The 17491-nt window shown below is 53.4% G+C and overlaps 1 long non-coding RNA gene and 9 other non-coding genes across 13 annotated transcripts; all 10 read left to right on the top strand.

Moving 5' to 3' along the window:
- The first annotated feature begins 9149 nt into the window (after positions 1-9149).
- On the top strand, positions 9150-14712 carry LOC140914397 (uncharacterized). 4 transcript variants are annotated; one of them, XR_012159845.1, is made up of 12 exons: positions 9150-9223; positions 10296-10322; positions 10998-11040; positions 11794-11833; positions 12091-12124; positions 12374-12397; positions 12781-12824; positions 13058-13101; positions 13519-13558; positions 13839-13889; positions 14219-14253; positions 14538-14712. It is a non-coding gene; the product is annotated as an uncharacterized LOC140914397 (long non-coding RNA). The 4 variants fall into 4 exon arrangements; XR_012159846.1 differs by lacking the exon at positions 12091-12124; XR_012159847.1 differs by lacking the exon at positions 12374-12397.
- Positions 10700-10775, top strand: LOC140915422 (small nucleolar RNA SNORD26). The gene has a single exon (XR_012160159.1). It is a non-coding gene; the product is annotated as a small nucleolar RNA SNORD26 (small nucleolar RNA).
- On the top strand, positions 11657-11725 carry LOC140915421 (small nucleolar RNA SNORD27). The gene has a single exon (XR_012160158.1). It is a non-coding gene; the product is annotated as a small nucleolar RNA SNORD27 (small nucleolar RNA).
- LOC140915420 (small nucleolar RNA SNORD28) lies at positions 11944-12020 on the top strand. Its single transcript, XR_012160157.1, has one exon. It is a non-coding gene; the product is annotated as a small nucleolar RNA SNORD28 (small nucleolar RNA).
- Positions 12439-12564, top strand: LOC140915426 (small nucleolar RNA SNORD22). Its single transcript, XR_012160164.1, has one exon. It is a non-coding gene; the product is annotated as a small nucleolar RNA SNORD22 (small nucleolar RNA).
- Positions 12894-12963, top strand: LOC140915423 (small nucleolar RNA SNORD30). The gene has a single exon (XR_012160160.1). It is a non-coding gene; the product is annotated as a small nucleolar RNA SNORD30 (small nucleolar RNA).
- LOC140915419 (small nucleolar RNA SNORD29) lies at positions 13377-13447 on the top strand. Its single transcript, XR_012160156.1, has one exon. It is a non-coding gene; the product is annotated as a small nucleolar RNA SNORD29 (small nucleolar RNA).
- Positions 13689-13756, top strand: LOC140915425 (small nucleolar RNA SNORD31). Its single transcript, XR_012160163.2, has one exon. It is a non-coding gene; the product is annotated as a small nucleolar RNA SNORD31 (small nucleolar RNA).
- Positions 14016-14140, top strand: LOC140915427 (small nucleolar RNA SNORD22). Its single transcript, XR_012160165.1, has one exon. It is a non-coding gene; the product is annotated as a small nucleolar RNA SNORD22 (small nucleolar RNA).
- LOC140915424 (small nucleolar RNA SNORD31) lies at positions 14403-14470 on the top strand. The gene has a single exon (XR_012160162.1). It is a non-coding gene; the product is annotated as a small nucleolar RNA SNORD31 (small nucleolar RNA).
- Positions 14713-17491: the final 2779 nt, after the last annotated feature.

The following is a 17491-nucleotide window of genomic DNA, read 5'->3' as shown; positions in this document are numbered from 1 at the left end:
GCCACCCAGATACACCAAGGAAACGTGCTTCAATACAGAAATAAAACCCCCACCGACCGCACACCCCTAGTGGTCACCTACTACACCCTACACTGCAACCCATATGGGGTAACAAACAACTAAAACCCATACTTGATAGAAACACCATCCTGAAAGAAATCTTTCCTGAACCCCCACTTCTGGCCTTCAAAACAACCCCTAATCTCTCCAAGCTCATCATCAGAAGCAAGCTCCCCACAGACCAGGACACACCAACTCACAGCAGCACCAGACGCAAAACCTGCAGACACATCTCCACTGCTACAATGATCAACACACTCCACAACACACCTTTCAAGATCCATGGGTCCTACACATGCCAATTCCAATCACAACATGTGGTTTACCTCATCCAGTGCACTAAATGCCCCAACAACAACTATGTGGGTGAAACCAGAGAATCACTATGCTCACAAATTAACAGGAAAATGAAAGGACAAGACCACCACATCATCTGTGGGTGAGCACTTCTCACAGAACAATCACTCTTGTATGTGATCTATCAGCCCTCATCCTCAAAGGAAACCTGCACAACATTTTCAAAAAGACGGGCCTGGGAGTTGAAATTCATAACTTTGCCAGACACTAAAAATCCTGGACCGAACAAAGATACTGGGTTGATGGTTTATTTACTACAATCTGTAAACCACTAACAGCCTCCCCCAACTGCTTTCTCCTCCGCCCCTTTACTTTCTTTCCTGTGACGGGAGGAGTGTTAACAGGCCACTTCACCTTGAAGGGGCCCTTGAAATGTGCTAACTACGCTAAACAATCTATTCCACCTTGTACTTAGCAAGCAGTGAAACTCCGAGGCTTTGTCTACTCTGGAACTTGTCTTTCTGGGGTGTTAACAAAACAAAAACAAAAAAACCCCACCAACGCTCAGGAAAAACAGAAGTTTAACTATGAAAAGCGCCCGTGTGAACAGCGGGGTGTGTGCAGGAGCTGCTGCTGCTGCTGCTCCTTGGGGGTGGAATTGCTGGGTCTGCGGGAGAGCTCTCTCCTGCAGACAAACAGCAGCTACGCTGAGCGCCTGTTGGTGCCACGGCTGCAGCGGATTTTTCACATCCCTGAGCAACGCAGTTATGCCGATGTAAGTCTGTAGCGTGCACCTGGCCCTACTCTTGTTTACTTTTGCCAATGCGAAATACACTGTTGGCACTAACCATTTATTCTTGGCACACTTCTCTCTGTCCGCCCCTCCCCCCAAAAAGGAAACCTAAATCACCCAAAGGGAAGGGCTAAAATTAGCCATAAATGAGACAGACACAGGAGCTTAACAAACAATAGACAGGTCCCACCAACTACAGCCAGAATAGTCCCCTTTCCACACATCTCTGTGGGCACTCACCAGGATCGTCGTCTTTCAGAGCTCCTGCCGCTACTCCCCTGCTGCCAAAGACTGAATTACCTCATCCCCATAGGGAGAATCCCAACTTAAATAATACCCCAGGCGCCTCCCCTTTCCCCACCAGCTCTTGGGAGGCCACAACAGCCAGAAAGTAGAGGTAGCAGGGACAGATCAGCTCATTTCCAGGACACCACCAATACAAGGAGGAACTGGGACCTATCTCCTTGGGTAGTTTATGCCTGTAGTTAAGCAGGACAGGTCTTGGCTGTGGATTTAAATCACACCCATGATCCATGTGCGACTGAAAAAACATGCACATGTATAAAAGTTAGCCCCCGGGGAGGCCCGGTGTAACTGCTGGCTTCATTTCAAGTGGGAGAAAAGGAAGGTCTAGTAGGTAGGGTACTGAACTGAGCCTGGGAAGTCATTGGTTCTATTCCTAACTCAACCACAGAGGCCCAGATCGGACCTCAAAGGTGTTTAGATGCTTAACTCCCACTGATTTCAATGCGAGTTAAGTGCCTAAATACCTTTAAGAATCTGGGCCAAGTTCCCTAGGTGACCCTGGGCTCGTCATTTAATTTCCCAGGGCCCCTATCAAGGAAGAACAACACTTCCCCACCTCACAAGCAGTGCAGCGATAGAATCACGAGGTGCACAGAGACTGCGGCGGCGGGGGCCGGATAAGTACCTCGACCGATTGCGGTTTACCTGGATTCCTTAGGGCAGTCCCAGGATCACAGACAACCCAGGAGCTGTGATCAGGTAACAGGGTTTCCTTCCTTATTCGCCTTCACATCGGAAGGGAAACAGAGCGAATTCTGAGCCCCTCAAGTCACACCGGAGTCAGGTCCGGCCTCTCCGATCTCGACACGGAGCCGCTGCAGCTGCCCCGCGGCAGCACTTCAGCCTGGCCACTCAGCGGGGCGGCAGGGGCGGCTCTCCCGCCGCTGCCCTTCATCCACCTCCCCGAGCGATGCCAGCAGAGGTGATGGGGGACGAGTTACGGTCAGGTGCCCCCCCCCCCCAGATTTCTGCCAGGGTTTGCTGGCACCGCTCGGCCACATGCTCGCCCCCCCCCCCCAGCAGCCGGCGCCTCCGAGCTGCGCCCCCCACGTAGGAGCAACAGCTGGGAGGCCGCTGCTTTCCGCTGGGGTGGGGGGGGAGAAGAGTCTGCGAGCCAAACTTTGCCATTGTCCCCCCCCGGCACGGGCAGGTCCGGGCGGCAGGGAGCGAGAGGTGCGCGCTCCACCGCGTGTCTCCCCCCGGGAAGTTGGTCCAATGGCAGCTGGGACCTCACCTACCTCCTGCTCCGAAGGGAGAATTCCAACGGCCAAAGCGGCTCCCCCGGGACCGAGCCCCAGGCCGGGACCCTGTGGCCAGGCTCTGTCCCCGCAGCGCAGAGCGTGTCTCTCGCCGGAGACAGAGGGGTCTGGTCAGCCAGAGCGCCGGCGCCCACTGGGGAAGCGGGGCCTCCTCACAGGGCGGGTAGCCCGGGCTCAGCCACCTGGCCGGGGGGGGGCGGGGTCAGAGGGCGGGTAGCCCGGGCTCAGCCACCTGGCGGGGGGCGGGGTCAGAGGGCGGGTAGCCCGGGCTCAGCCACCTGGCCGGGGGGGGGGGCTGAGAGGGCGGGTAGCCCGGGCTCAGCCACCTGGCCGGGGGGGGGGGCTGAGAGGGCGGGTAGCCCGGGCTCAGCCACCTGGCCGGGGAGGGGGGGGCTGAGAGGGCGGGTAGCCCGGGCTCAGCCACCTGGCGGGGGGCGGGGTCAGAGGGCGGGTAGCCCGGGCTCAGCCACCTGGCCGGGGGGGGGGCTGAGAGGGCGGGTAGCCCGGGCTCAGCCACCTGGCCGGGGGGGGGGGGCTGAGAGGGCGGGTAGCCCGGGCTCAGCCACCTGGCCGGGGAGGGGGGGGCTGAGAGGGCGGGTAGCCCGGGCTCAGCCACCTGGCCGGGGGGGGCTCAGAGGGCGGGTAGCCCGGGCTCAGCCACCTGGCCGGGGAGGGGGGGGCTCAGAGGGCGGGTAGCCCGGGCTCAGCCACCTGGCCGGGGAGGGGGGGGGCTCAGAGGGCGGGTAGCCCGGGCTCAGCCACCTGGCCGGGGGGGGGGGGAGCTCAGAGGGCGGGTAGCCCGGGCTCAGCCACCTGGCCGGGGGGGGAGGGCTCAGAGGGCGGGTAGCCCGGGCTCAGCCACCTGGCCGGGGGGGGGGGGGGGGCTCAGAGGGCGGGTAGCCCGGGCTCAGCCACCTGGCCGGGGGGGGGGGGGGGCTCAGAGGGCGGGTAGCCCGGGCTCAGCCACCTGGCCGGGGGGGGGGGGGCTCAGAGGGCGGGTAGCCCGGGCTCAGCCACCTGGCCGGGGGGGGGGGGGGGGGGCTCAGAGGGCGGGTAGCCCGGGCTCAGCCACCTGGCCGGGGGGGGGGGGGGCTCAGAGGGCGGGTAGCCCGGGCTCAGCCACCTGGCCGGGGGGGGGGCTCAGAGGGCGGGTAGCCCGGGCTCAGCCACCTGGCCGGGGGGGGGCTGAGAGGGCGGGTAGCCCGGGCTCAGCCACCTGGCCGGGGGGGGGCTGAGAGGGCGGGTAGCCCGGGCTCAGCCACCTGGCCGGGGGGGGCTGAGAGGGCGGGTAGCCCGGGCTCAGTCACCTGTATGACAGGATACCATGACATCATCTGGGAGGAGGGTCCCAACTATGGGATCATTTCCCTCTGCTCCAGTTGGATGTTCTCCTTCCCTGAGACTTTCATCCGCCTCAACAGCACAGGGGCTGTCAGACTGGGGGTGACAGCATTCTACTGTGTCCCGGAATGTCTCATCTATGTACCTCTCTGTCTCCCTTACCTCCTCCAGGTCAGCCACTCTGGCCTCCAAAGCCCATACACGGTCTCTTTTGAGGGCCAGGAGCTCCTTGCACTGAATGCACACATACGCCACCCACCCATTGAGCAGATAATCATACGTGCTGCATTCAGTGCAATAAACTGGACAGCCCCTACTCTGTGTCTGGACTTCTGCCTGCATTCTCTTTTTACTCCTGCAGCTGTTTCCTTTATTGTTGTTTTTAAACTTAAGGCAATAAACAGCCTCGATAAAGAACGTTAATTAAGTGTATCTCCCCCCCCCCAACAAAACTCCCCTATGAGCTGCTTCTGTTCACTAGCTCCTCTGGTTGCTCAGGAACCGGTTTTTTAAAGCCCTGTTCTCCCTGAGTAGCCCCGCCCCCTCGTTAAGGGGTGATGAGCGCTAAAGAGCTTGGGACACTCCAGGCGGCTGCTCCTTTCCAATTGCTCTGTAAAGATTAAACTATTTACCACCTCTCCAGGGAGCTTTGGGAGGAGAGTACATCATGCAGAGTGTGACGCTGCAGAGCTGTGAAGTGCTCAGTGAAGGAGTACTTGTGGCACCTTAGAGACTAACCAATTTATTTGAGCATGAGCTTTCGTGAGCTACAGCTCACTTCATCAGATGCATATCTTGGAAACTGCAGCAGACTTTATATATACACAGAGAATATGAAACAATACCTCCTCCCACCCCACTGTCCTGCTGGTAATAGCTTATCTAAAGTGATCATCAGGTGGGCCATTTCCAGCACAAATCCAGGTTTTCTCACCCTCCACCCCCCCCCACAAATTCACTCTCCTGCTGGATAGCCCATCCAAAGTGACAACTCTTTAACACAATGTGCATGACAATCAAGTTGGGCTATTTCCTGCACAAATCCAGGTTTTCTCACATCCCCCCCACCCCCATACACACACAAACTCACTCTCCTGCTGGTAATAGCTCATCCAAACTGACCACTCTTCAAGTTTAAATCCAAGTTAAACCAGAACATCTGGGGGGGGGTAGGAAAAAACAAGAGGAAACAGGCTACCTTGCATAATGACTTAGCCACTCCCAGTCTCTATTTAAGCCTAAATTAATAGTATCCAATTTGCAAATGAATTTCAATTCAGCAGTTTCTCGCTGGAGTCTGGATTTGAATTTTTTTTGTTTTAAGATAGCGACCTTCATGTCTGTAATTGCGTGACCAGAGAGATTGAAGTGTTCTCCAACTGGTTTATGAATGTTAGAATTCTTGACATCTGATTTGTGTCCATTTATTCTTTTACGTAGAGACTGTCCAGTTTGACCAATGTACATGGCAGAGGGGCATTGCTGGCACATGATGGCATATATCACATTGGTGGATGTGCAGGTGAACGAGCCTCTGATAGTGTGGCTGATGTTATTAGGCCCTGTGATGGTGTCCCCTGAATAGATATGTGGGCACAATTGGCAACGGGCTTTGTTACAAGGATAAGTTCCTGGGTTAGTGGTTCTGTTGTGTGGTATGTGGTTGTTGGTGAGTATTTGCTTCAGGTTGCGGGGCTGTCTGTAGGCAAGGACTGGCCTGCCACTTTCCAAAGACTTGTAGATGGTCTCCTAGCGGGATTAGGAGAATATGCAGTCGCCTACCTTGACGATGTGGCCATATTTTCGGATTCCTGGGCAGACCACCTGGAACATCTAGAAAAAGTCCTTGAGCGCATAAGGGAGGCAGGACTAACTGTTAAGGCTAAGAAGTGTCAAATAGGCCTAAACAGAGTGACTTACCTTGGACACCAGGTGGGTCAAGGAACTATCAGCCCCCTACAGGCCAAAGTGGATGCTATCCAAAAGTGGCCTGTCCCAAAGTCAAAGAAACAGGTTCAATCCTTCTTAGGCTTGGCCGGTTATTACAGACGATTTGTACCGCACTACAGCCAAATCGCTGCCCCACTGACAGACCTAACCAAAAAGAAACAGCCAAATGCTGTTCAGTGGACCGGAAAGTGTCAGAAGGCCTTTAACAAGCTTAAAGCGACACTCATGTCTGACCCTGTACTAAGGGCCCCAGACTTTGACAAACCGTTCCTAGTAACCACAGATGCATCCGAGCGTGGTGTGGGAGCAGTTTTAATGCAGAAAGGACCTGATCAAGAATTCCACCCTGTAGTGTTTCTCAGCAAAAAACTGTCTGAGAGGGAAAGCAACTGGTCAGTCACTGAAAAAGAATGTTATGCCATTGTCTACGCTCTGGAAAAGCTATGCCCATATGTTTGGGGACGGCGTTTCCACCTGCAAACCGACCATGCTGCACTAAAGTGGCTTCACACCGTCAAAGAAACTAACAAAAAACTTCTTTGGTGGAGTTTAGCTCTCCAAGATTTTGATTTCGACATCCAACACATCTCAGGAGCTTCTAACAAAGTGGCTGATGCACTCTCCCGTGAAAGTTTCCTAGAATCAACTGGTTAAAATCGTCCTTGAGATGTGGAAAATATTGTTAGTCTTTATGTACTTGGTAGTATATTTAGAGATGCATGTGTCTTATTAACTCTGTTTTCCTAGAGCTCCAGGAAGAAATCCCAGCCAGTGTTTCACCCTAGCTGAGATTTGGGGGGCGTGTCATAAATATAAAGGGAAGGGTAAACCCCTTTGAAATCCCTCCTGGCCAGGGGAAAGCTCCTCTCACCTGTAAAGGGTTAAGAAGCTAAAGGTAACCTCGCTGGCACCTGACCAAAATGACCAATGAGGAGACAAGATACTTTCAAAAGCTGGGAGGAGGGAGAGAAACAAAGGGTCTGGGTCTGTCTGTAGTCGTCTTGGCCGGGGATAGACCAGGAATGGAGTCTTAGAACTTTTAGTAAGTAATCTAGCTAGGTATGTGTTAGATTATGATTTCTTTAAATGGCTGAGAAAAGAATTGTGCTGAATAGAATAACTATTTCTGTCTGTGTATCTTTTTTGTAACTTAAGGTTTTGCCTAGAGGGGTTCTCTATGTTTTTGAATCTAATTACCCTGTAAGATATCTACCATCCTGATTTTACAGGGGGGGATTTCTTTATTTCTATTTACTTCTATTTTTTATTAAAAGTCTTCTTGTAAAAGACTGAATGCTTTTTCATTGTTCTCAGATCCAAGGGTTTGGGTCTGTGGTCACCTATGCAAATTGGTGAGGCTTTTTATCCAACATTTCCCAGGAAAGGGGGGGTGCAAGTGTTGGGAGGATTGTTCATTGTTCTTAAGATACAAAGGTCTGGGTCTGTAGTCACCTAGGCAAATTGGTGAGGCTTTTTACCAAACCTTGTCCAGGAAGTGGGGTGCAGGGTTTTGGGAAGTATTTTGGGGGGAAAGACGCGTCCAAACAGCTCTTCCCCAGTAACCAGTATTAGTTTGGTGGTGGTAGCGGCCAGTCCAAGGACAACGGGGGGAATATTTTGTACCTTGGGGAAGTTTTGACCTAAGCTGGTAAAGATAAGCTTAGGAGGTTTTTTTCATGCAGGTCCCCACATCTGTACCCTAGAGTTCAGAGTGGGGGAGGAACCTTGACATGAGTGGCTAAGTCATTATGCAAGGTAGCCTGTTTCCTCTTGTTCTTTCCTACCCCCCCCCCAGATGTTCTGGTTTAACTTGGATTTAAACTTGAAGAGTGGTCAGTTTGGATGAGCTATTACCAGCAGGAGAGTGAGTTTGTGTGTGTATGGGGGTGGGGGGGGATGTGAGAGAACCTGGATTTGTGCAGGAAATAGCCCAACTTTATTATCATGCACATTGTGTAAAGAGTTGTCACTTTGGATGGGCTATCACCAGCAGGAGAGTGAATTTGTGTGGGGGGGGTGGAGGGTGAGAAAACCTGGATTTGTGCTGGAAATGGCCCACCTGATGATCACTTTAGATAAGCTATTACCAGCAGGACAGTGGGGTGGGAGGAGGTATTGTTTCATATTCTCTGTGTGTATATAAAGTCTGCTGCAGTTTCCACGATATGCATCTGATGAAGTGAGCTGTAGCTCACGAAAGCTCATGCTCTAATAAATTGGTTAGTCTCTAAGGTGCCACAAGTACTCCTTTTCTTTTTACTCTGAAATTTGTTTTTCTACCACGCTTTGAAATCACAGCCAGCAGGTGGCGCCAGAGCTCCACAGCCACGAGTAGAGGCAGCAGCGGCCAAAAGCGAAGCGAGCTCTGGAGAGTGAGCAGAGCCGGCTGTCGGGACCCCCCCGCTGCAGTCTAAGGGGCTTGTCTACATGGGGGAATTGACTGGCCGCCTGTAAACAGAGTAACCTCTGCGCTGTAGCTCTTCCAGTGTAACCCCCATGGAGGGAGCCACGTCCGGGGGGTGGGGGCTCCCCGGGGTTCTGGCTGGGTCTTTGGGAGGAACCAGACACGCTCCCTGGCGGTGGGCAGAGGCCGAGTTGAAGCGAGTTTCTGCTGGGGGTGGTCCACCGGAGCCAGGGATCCTTCAGGTAATTTCTGTGCGGGGGAGAGACCCGCGGGTGGCCCGGCGGGGCCCTAAGGGGAGGGCAATGGAGAGGAGATTCCCAAGGAGGAAGGGGGAGTGAGTTCCTTTCCCTCCTCCGCTCTGTCACTGCGAACAAAGGACCGATGATCGCACCGCAGTTAGCTCCCGCCAAGCTCGCACGCACAAAACCAGGGCGTGTTCCCGCTCAATCACCGCCCCAAGTACACATCCCCTCACCACCAGTAGAGCGCATGCGCACTCAGATCCCCGCGCATTCCCTCATCTGCTGCGCTTGCAGGTTGCCGCTCAACCCGCCACCTTTTTGCGCATGCGCCTTCAGGCTGAAGTTCATCCCGCCACTTCTTCAGGCTCTCGCACAGTGCACCACCTCCCTGCGCATGCGTACTCAGGTTGCTGCTCATTCGCCAACTCCCTCGTTGCACATGAGCGTTTGGCTTCCTTCGCTTTCAATGAGAAAGGGGGATTTCCCAGCATGCCCCTGGCTCTTGGGTATTTAAGTCCCGGCTGGGGAGAAGCTCGGCCATTTGCTCAGCTGCTGTTTGCTCGGAGTATGGGTGAGTGGGGACGTGCTCTCTGTGGCCATGCGGCTTCCGTTTCGGAAGCCCCTGCCCGGGGGCGGGCGGCTGCTGCTGCCCGCGGTTCTTTGGGGAGGGGGTGACTCGGGCACCGGGCAGGGAGCTGCGTCCCGCAGGGTGGGAGGCGCGGGCAGGCTCCGCCGCCATGTTGCGAGCTATGGGGGGTGCGGAGCTGGGGGGCGGGTGCTGCGGTGAGGGAGCGCTGCGGAGGCTGGGGGCCCCACAGGCGACACGTAGCTTCGTGGTAGGGATTCGTGACCCGCCCCACATGTCGCCTCTGCGGCCCCCCTGAACCCTTTGCCTGCGGCCCTGCTCGCTGCCTCCTCCCCGCTGATTGCTCCTACAGCAACCCCGCGGAGCGCTCCCGGCGGGTCCGCCCGGTAGCCCAGGGAAACCCTCCCGCGCCGGCTGCTGCTCAGGAGGGCTGGAGCCCTGCAGTGACAAACCCGTCTGGAGCGCCGGCCGGGCCGGGAGTCTCCCCGCCCCCGGAGGAACGCTGTATTGGGCGGGGGCGACTTCACAGCTAGCGCCCTGGACAGTGGCTAGGCGCCTCCGCCGCCTGTCCCCCTCCCCCACCTACTGCTAGAGGCACCAGCCACGCGCGGCACCCCTCCTCCTCCAAGGGGTGCTCTCCCCCAGCTGAGCCACCTCTGGCCAGGGCCCCCTGGCAGTCAGATTGCTGGGACACAAGACTTAGCCTCATCCTGCCCTTGCCCAGGAGTAGGCAGCCTGAAGGTCTTAGCCAGTGCTGTGGGCAGGAAGGGTGAGGAGTAGTTTCCTGCCCGGGGGGGGGAGGGGGCGAGGCCTGTTCTTTCTATGATGAGACCTATCACAGACCTGTGCTGACAGCCTTGTGAGGACCCCAAATAAATCTGAGGAGAACAGACTTGCCCCCACCTCTGTGGCCAGGGGTTTGAAGGGCAGCTATGCCGTGATGCTGGGGACCATGGGGGAGCTTGCCCATCTTGGGGTGTAGTTTAGAGCCCTGCCCACTTTGCCATGGGGAACATGTGTCCATTCCATGTTCCTAATGCTGTTTCTCTGTTTGCAGGGTTTAAACCTCCGGTGTGCTTGCTAGGTAAGTTACAAATGCCATCATGTATGCTGGAGCTTGTGTAGCTCTGGCTAGAGCTGCACCTCCCCTCCCATTCTCACTCCTTCCCAGGACTCAGCCCACCTCCCAGAGGCAGGTGTTCCTGGTATTTGGGACTCTTAAGGTGGCCCTGGGGTCCATGGTTAAATTTATAAGGCCATAGTGTCATACTGTCTGTGGTGTCTAAATGGCTGAAGTTCCCAGATGTTTGCCTGCTATAGCAGACTAACCAAGTAGTGGGGCATGCTACTGGGGAGGGAGCGGGTTTGGGGGGGTTTGACACGTTGCTGTTAATGCAGCATGTCATTGCTTTTAATTGGGTCCCTGGTCTTGGGAGTGGAGTGGTGCATGAAGTGAAAGTGCTGCAAAGATGATAAATGCTGAACTCTCTCTTTCTGAGGCTTCAGTGGAGAAAATCTTTACCAGATTCTGAGTGGCACTGCCCTTAGCTCAGGTAGGTGTGGATCACATTTAGGCCCCTGTGGCCTGGTGCTTCAGCCCTGCTGGGAGGGGCAGGCCCTTGTGGAACAGCACCAGAAGAGAGCATATGCCCACGTTGCCCTTAACATGGGGAGTGGGTAGGCCAGGTTGTATGACTCTGCTCCTACAAGAGCAACATTCCATGACTGCATGTTAAGGTTCATGTCTCTCTTCTCTAAGGCATGGGTCTTACCGGTCATGTGCATCTGCAGCCTCTCAACGGGTGAGTAGTTGAGCTTTTTCAATCTCTGATGAAAAGATACATAGAACATGGGGTGGTCTACACAGGGGAAACCAGCTCCATTACACCATGTCTAGGGTGCAGCTGTCTTCCCTAATGTTGATGGGGTGGGAGCAGGGACACACACTGTTGCCTTGGGGCTTAAGTGGAGCCTCATCCACTGACTCACTTGTCTGCTAGGTGGGTCTCCTGTCTGAAACAGCCTTAACTCTCCAAGTATGCATCCCTCTTAGACCAGCAGAAGCTGTATGCCCTGCTCGGATCAATGGCTGGGCAGGATGGAGTGGGATGGTCAGTGCTGGCTTAGGATCTGTATGTATTGGAGTGATCCAAACTTCCGCTCCCTCCTGCTCACTGCAACAGTGCTGTCTCCAATGTCTTGGGTTTTTAGTAAATGATCGTGTGAGCTAGGGCAGCATCTAGTTTTTTTTTTTCCCCCTCTAAGGATGGGGATTTGTGGTTCCATGAATGGCTCTGACCTGTGTGCCTGGCAGCTCAATCCTCTATCCAGCTTGAGGACTGCTGCAGTGGTTGATCAGTGCAGGCTGCAATGTGGGAGTATTTCCCATGGACCCAGTCAGGCTTCTGCTCCCTTGCTGTTCAGTGATGAATACAAACAGACAAGCATATGGCTGAGTGTCTGTGATGCCAGCTTACTTCTGAGAACTTGGAGATCGTCCCTGGGGTGGGATTTTTTGGTCTAGTAATAGGGTTAATCTGCCCCTTCTGTTTCAGGTTACCCCCACCCCTAGATGGAGTCCGGCCTCATATACAGGTAGGATTGGGATTTATTGATCTCTGTGGGGCTGGAATGCCTACCCTGCTAAGGCTGTGTGTGTGTGTGCTGAGCACTCCCATCTGGGTATATCAGTGCCCAGCTCCCTTGCCAGGTGATCTGAACTAGTTCCTCTGAAAAGTTTTGAAGAACATTGGTCAATAAGCATGTTAGAGTTCTGATGGCAGCTGGCCCTTGGGTGGAAGATGCTGCACATTCAGACACCTGTCTCACAGGGCTCTCTGCTTTCCCTCTAGGTGAACTCATCCTGGGGGTGAATGCCTGTCTCAGGTAAATGCATCTCCTACATAGTGTCCCTAGCATAGTAGGGCCTGGCCAGTTCCCCTTCTGTAGCTCTGGGATGGGCCATTACTTCGACAGTTGACAAGTGGCAGTTTGAAAGGATGACACCACGTTAGCTGGACGACACTTGTCTCATGGCATTTAGTTACCAAAGCCCTGATCAAACTGCTCTGGCCCTGCTCCAATGAGCTGTGCTCTATTCCTGTGCTCACTGACCCAATTCTTCTCTTTGTACAGGTGAGATGTCTTGATCTGGAAAGGGTGAGTGACCTACACAGTCCTAGCTTCCCCTCTGCCCACTGTCCCAATGAGGAAATTTGTGCCATCTTACTGTCTGTCTTGGTACCAGAACCTGCAAAGGTGAACCCACTGGTACCTGCAGCATGAGAGGAGGAGAACATGCTCCAAGAGGAACAGTCTGATGGGGCATTGGGCTGGGTCTGGCATTGTTTCCTGGGTGTAATGGCTGATTAACCTGTGCCGTAACACTGTGCTCTGCACACTGCCATCTCAGGCAGGAGCAGCACCCTGTAAAACAACAAGGGGAGAGGGATGTAGCCAGAGCACCTTGTATGTGAGCAGTGTGGTGATGAATACCACTGAGCAGAGAGAAAACACTACTCAGATGCTCTGGTTCTTTTCAGGTGCCTGGAGTGAGTCTTAGCCAGCTTCTGATCCAGCTACCCAGGTAAGGATACACATCAGATAATCAGCTGATGATGATGGGTGGGGCTCAGTCCTAGCTGCCTGTTCCCACTGACATGATGAATTCACTTTGGAATCTCGTTCGGCTGAACACTGCTGTTGAGACTTTGACCCTGAGGCTTGGTGACGAACAGGCTGCAGGCTTTGCCTTATCAGGGATACAAAGTTAGAATTCAGGGCCTCAGGATTCAGATCAAATAACCTCTCCTCCCCTAGATTAAAGATGCAGGAGTGGATGGTTCTTCTGCACTGAGTGATGGGTAAGTGCCCTTCACCTCTCTCCAGGGCTCTTTGCAAATGTCCCTTGCATAGAAGCATGTGTAAGAGACCAGATGCTGCAAATGCCACTGGGATCAACGTTTCCTCCCTGAACAACTGGGACAAGGGTGGGGGGAGTAGAGCTTCATGGTGGTGTCAGGGCACCAGCTCTGGGTGTGAGAAACTGTTGTGGTAGTGCCAAGGGGGCCTAGTCAGCACCCCATTGTGGCAGGCATGGCACAGTGCTGTCTTGTGCGGTAAGAGGCGCTCACTGCAGTTTTAATGATGAGCCAAACTAGCTCACTTTGATTTAATATAAACATGAAAATATTTGAACAACTGAGAAACTGCACAGAGCTGGGGTGAGTTTGGGGCATCTGTGCTGGGGAGTAGCTGACTCTGTTGTCCTGTTCCAACAGGTAGCCAGAGGCCTGGGGTCAGAAGTGCCTGGAATGTTGAGTGAGTGATGGGCCTGTGGGTGTAAAGGAGGGATGGGCAAGGGGGAGCTAAGCAGAGACCACACCTGCCCCTGGCTGTAAACTGAATGGCAAGCTCTGCCCTGTGGCAGGGGTCCTGTCCCATTCTCCAGCTCCTCAATGATGAGACCCCCTACTGCCCCAGTCTGATCCCCGTGACTGAGTGGTTCCCTCTGAGGCCAGGAGCCTGGCAGCAGTGTTGGTTGAGAACATGGTTGCTTGCTCCTTGCCCAGTCCTCCAACAGCTGTTTTTTCTGTTTCAGGAGCCTTTGAATTCCTGCCAGGGGATGGGCAGTCAACTGGTGGAGCTGCAGGTAAGCTGAGAAGCACCAGCTGGAAAGGGACTGGTAGAGAGGAGCTCTGTTCCCTCTATAGCAATACAGGTGGTGGTGGCCTGGGTTGTCCCTGGGTTGTGGGTGAGAGGTGGGGTAGGTACCATGTCCTGATGAGGAAAGCAGGTCATGTCTTACTGTCCATGCTGGTCCAGAACCTGCCAAGGTTGAACCCACTGGGCCGGTGGAGAGAGAGGAGGAGACTCTGTTTCAAAAGGAACTGTCTGATGGGACTTTGGCAGCATTGGGATGATGAGTGGGGTACGCCGTGGGAAGTGGCTCTCCTGCAGTTCTCTGCTTGTTTCTCATAGGGCTGCCTGGAAGCACACTCATCTGAGCACAGCGGGTGAGTGTAATTGCCACTGACTCTGTACTTGCCCCCTGTGTGCTGACCCTCTCCCATCTCCAGGGATGAGCTGTCATTCTCCTTGTGGTGCCTTCTGCTGGAATAAACTAGCTCCACCTCCATGATGATCCTTCCCTCAGGCAAGAGGTTGAGCATATGATGAGCACTTACCGCCCCAGTCTGATGCTGGTGACTGACTGGTACTTTCTGAAGCTTGACCCTGGGGGTCCCTGTCTGCCCCTGGCTGGGGGCACTGCTCTCATCAGTCTCCTTCTCTCCTGCAGGTTGAAGTGTGTGGACCAGATGCAGCTTTGCCATCACCCCTCCCTCCAGGAGGAAGAGCTCTCCCTGCTGAGCTGTGACAAACCCAGCAGCAGCTTGGTGTTGGCCAGGGCAGTCAGCCCCTTAGTGTGTGGTTCTCTGTGTAGTGACTGTTGAATAAAACATCTCTGCACAGACCAGCTGGAGCCTTGGTATCATGATGGGCCTCAGTGTGTGTTGCAAGGCCTCCCAGGGGTGTGGGAAGGCCTGGTGTCATGCTGGGGAGCAGGGACAGTTACTAGGTGGAATTGGGGCCCTGTTCACCTATACCTGCAGTGGGGGGTCACAGCTCCCTGGACAAAGCTTAGAGGTGGGCTGGCTCTTATGCTAAAGAAAAGGAGCCTTATTGTGGTTTGCAAACCCCATAGAGTGTTCAGGGGGGTCTCTTCATGCCAGCTGGTCCATGGGGCTCCTTCCTGTCTCCACAAGGGGCAGAGTTGCTGGTTTCTGCCTAGGTGGCCCTGTATGCCATGGACAGCTGAGGCAGGACACTAAATGCACCCACTCAGCCCTTGCATAGCCTGAAGTTATAGAGCTTACAATAGCAGGGTTGCGGGCACCTCCCTGCCCCTGGTTTCTGGTAGTGTGCTGAGCAGGAGCAATGCCTAGTACCTGGCTGCTGTGTGACAGGGCTGGAATGGGGATCTTCACTGTGATACCTTATGAGTGTCATGCTGAAGGGACTCCTGGCATGTCTTCAGTCCCCCATTAGTCACTCTTCCCTCCCCCAAAGCCCTAGAACTGACCTGTGTGCTGGCACAGGCAGGTGAGTTTAAGACACTCCTCTTGGCTCACTCAGCTTTAATTGAATGGGTGAGCTGGTGGAACTGGGCCACAGGTCTGTCCTAGATCACCTGTGTCTGTTTGCTCAGGGTGCTCCACTTCCTGTTAAGGCTTCTTGGATATCCCTATGGTGCAGAGCTATATCTCCCTTCTCCAGGGTATTAACCCTCATGCCCTGGAGTGGGAGCATAATACAACCTACCTTACAAGCACAAAGGGGTGGAGTCCTGCTTGGGTACAGCTGAGAGCAGAACCCTAGTTCACAGCACTAACTGCCCATCCACTTCTTGGACTTGTTATGTGAGGGGCTGTAGTAGGATGGCACAGTAGCTGAGCTGCTTCTAAGCAGCTGCACAGATCCAACCACATGGAGGTGCCATCTAATATGGATTGGGTACTTCTGCAATGGCAGGCTTGCAACTCTCTGCAGCGTAGCTGTATGAGCCAGAGCTGAGCAAGGCCCTGACCCTCATACAGCAGCTTCTAGTTCTGCCTCTGATACTGAGTGAAGGATGTGGTGTAGCGGTGTTTGTCTCAGGATATTAGACAAGGTGGGTGAGGTAATTGTGATTGGTTTGGTCAGAGATCCCCTTGGGACTGGCACATGGTGTGCTGAAATTACCTGAGCACTTTTTCCCTGCCAGCTTAAACTCTAGAACCCTGCCTTGTTAAGCCAGACATGCTAGTCTGCTGCAACACAGACCCAGGTCTGGTCCATGCCCCCACAACTGCAGACTTTAACTAAAAGCTGCTCAGCAGGTTACTGATCTCCAGCACCCAGACACCCACCAGTTCCCAGTGGGATCCAAACCCCAAATAACTTTTACTTTGTATAAAGTTTATATGGGGTAAACTCATAAATTGCCCTCTATAATGCTGATAGATATGCATAGCTGTTTGCTTCTCCAGGTATTAATCACTTACTGTGTTTTCATTAATAAACAAGTGATTTTATTAAATATAAAAAGTAGGATTAAATGGTTTCAAATAATAGAACAAAGTAAGTCATCAAGCAAAATAAAGCAAAACCATGCAAGTCTAAACTGAATACATTAAGAAACTGTTTACAGGTAATATCTCGCACTCTGATGTTCCAATAAGCTTCTTTCACAGACTAGACTCCTTCCTAGTCTGGGCCCAATCCTTTCCCTGGTACAGTACTTGTTCGTTCTAGCAGACATCTCTGGTGGTAAGCAGGTGTTTTCTCATGACTGGCAGCCCCTTTGTCCTGCTCCACCCCCTTTTATAGCTTTAGCCCAAGGTGGGAATCTTTTGTCTCTCTGGGTCCCCACCCCTCCTTCTAAATTTAAAAGTACTGAGTGAGTTTGGGGGACCGGAGGGTGAGAGAACCTGGATTTGTGCTGGAAATGGCCCAACTTGATTATCATACACATTGTAAGGAGAGTGATCACTTTAGATAAGCTATTACCAGCAAGGGAGTGGGGTGGGAGGAGGTATTGTTTCATGGTCTCTGTGTATATAATGTCTTCTGCGGTTTCCACTGTATGCATCCATTGAAGTGAGCTGTAGCTCACGAAAGCTTATGCTCAAATAAATTGGTTAGTCTCTAAGGTGCCACAAGTCCTCCTTTTCTTTTTGTGAATACAGACGAACACAACTGCTAATCTGAAACCTATCAGTAATACAAGTTTATCTTATTCTAACTTCGGACAGAGAAATAATACATGCAAACGAATAGGATGAACACACAGTAGATTAGAAGAATTGTAATACCTTACAAGAGACTTTCTGCATAAAGCATATCCTGTTACATTATATTCATAAGCATATTTTCATAAAGCATATGGAGTGCAACATCATAGTAATATCTTACTGGACAATTTCTCTGTTTAAGAGAAGCTATTAAGCCCAACTTCAGGGTCAGGGAGACTTTCCTCCCTTGTATTTAATCTGGGCCCAGCCTGCTCCAGGACCATGGAGGAGTCCATGCCTATGATGGGTGGGGTCCTCTGCCTGAACCCTGGCTGGGAAGCTGTGAGATCTGTGTTCCAAGAGCTGCCTGGGGCAGGTGTGAGGCCTTGCCTAGGCTGTGTCATGCTACGGCTGAAGCATGGCTTCTACAGCACCATCAGCTTGTAGAGAAGAAAGAGCTGTCTGTGGGATGGGGCCAAGC

Source organism: Lepidochelys kempii, chromosome 7, assembly GCF_965140285.1.
Source record: "Lepidochelys kempii isolate rLepKem1 chromosome 7, rLepKem1.hap1, whole genome shotgun sequence".
In the NCBI taxonomy this organism is placed as follows: domain Eukaryota; kingdom Metazoa; phylum Chordata; order Testudines; family Cheloniidae; genus Lepidochelys; species Lepidochelys kempii.
Note: the sequence above shows the minus strand (reverse complement) of the source record. Positions and strands in the feature narration are given on the sequence as shown.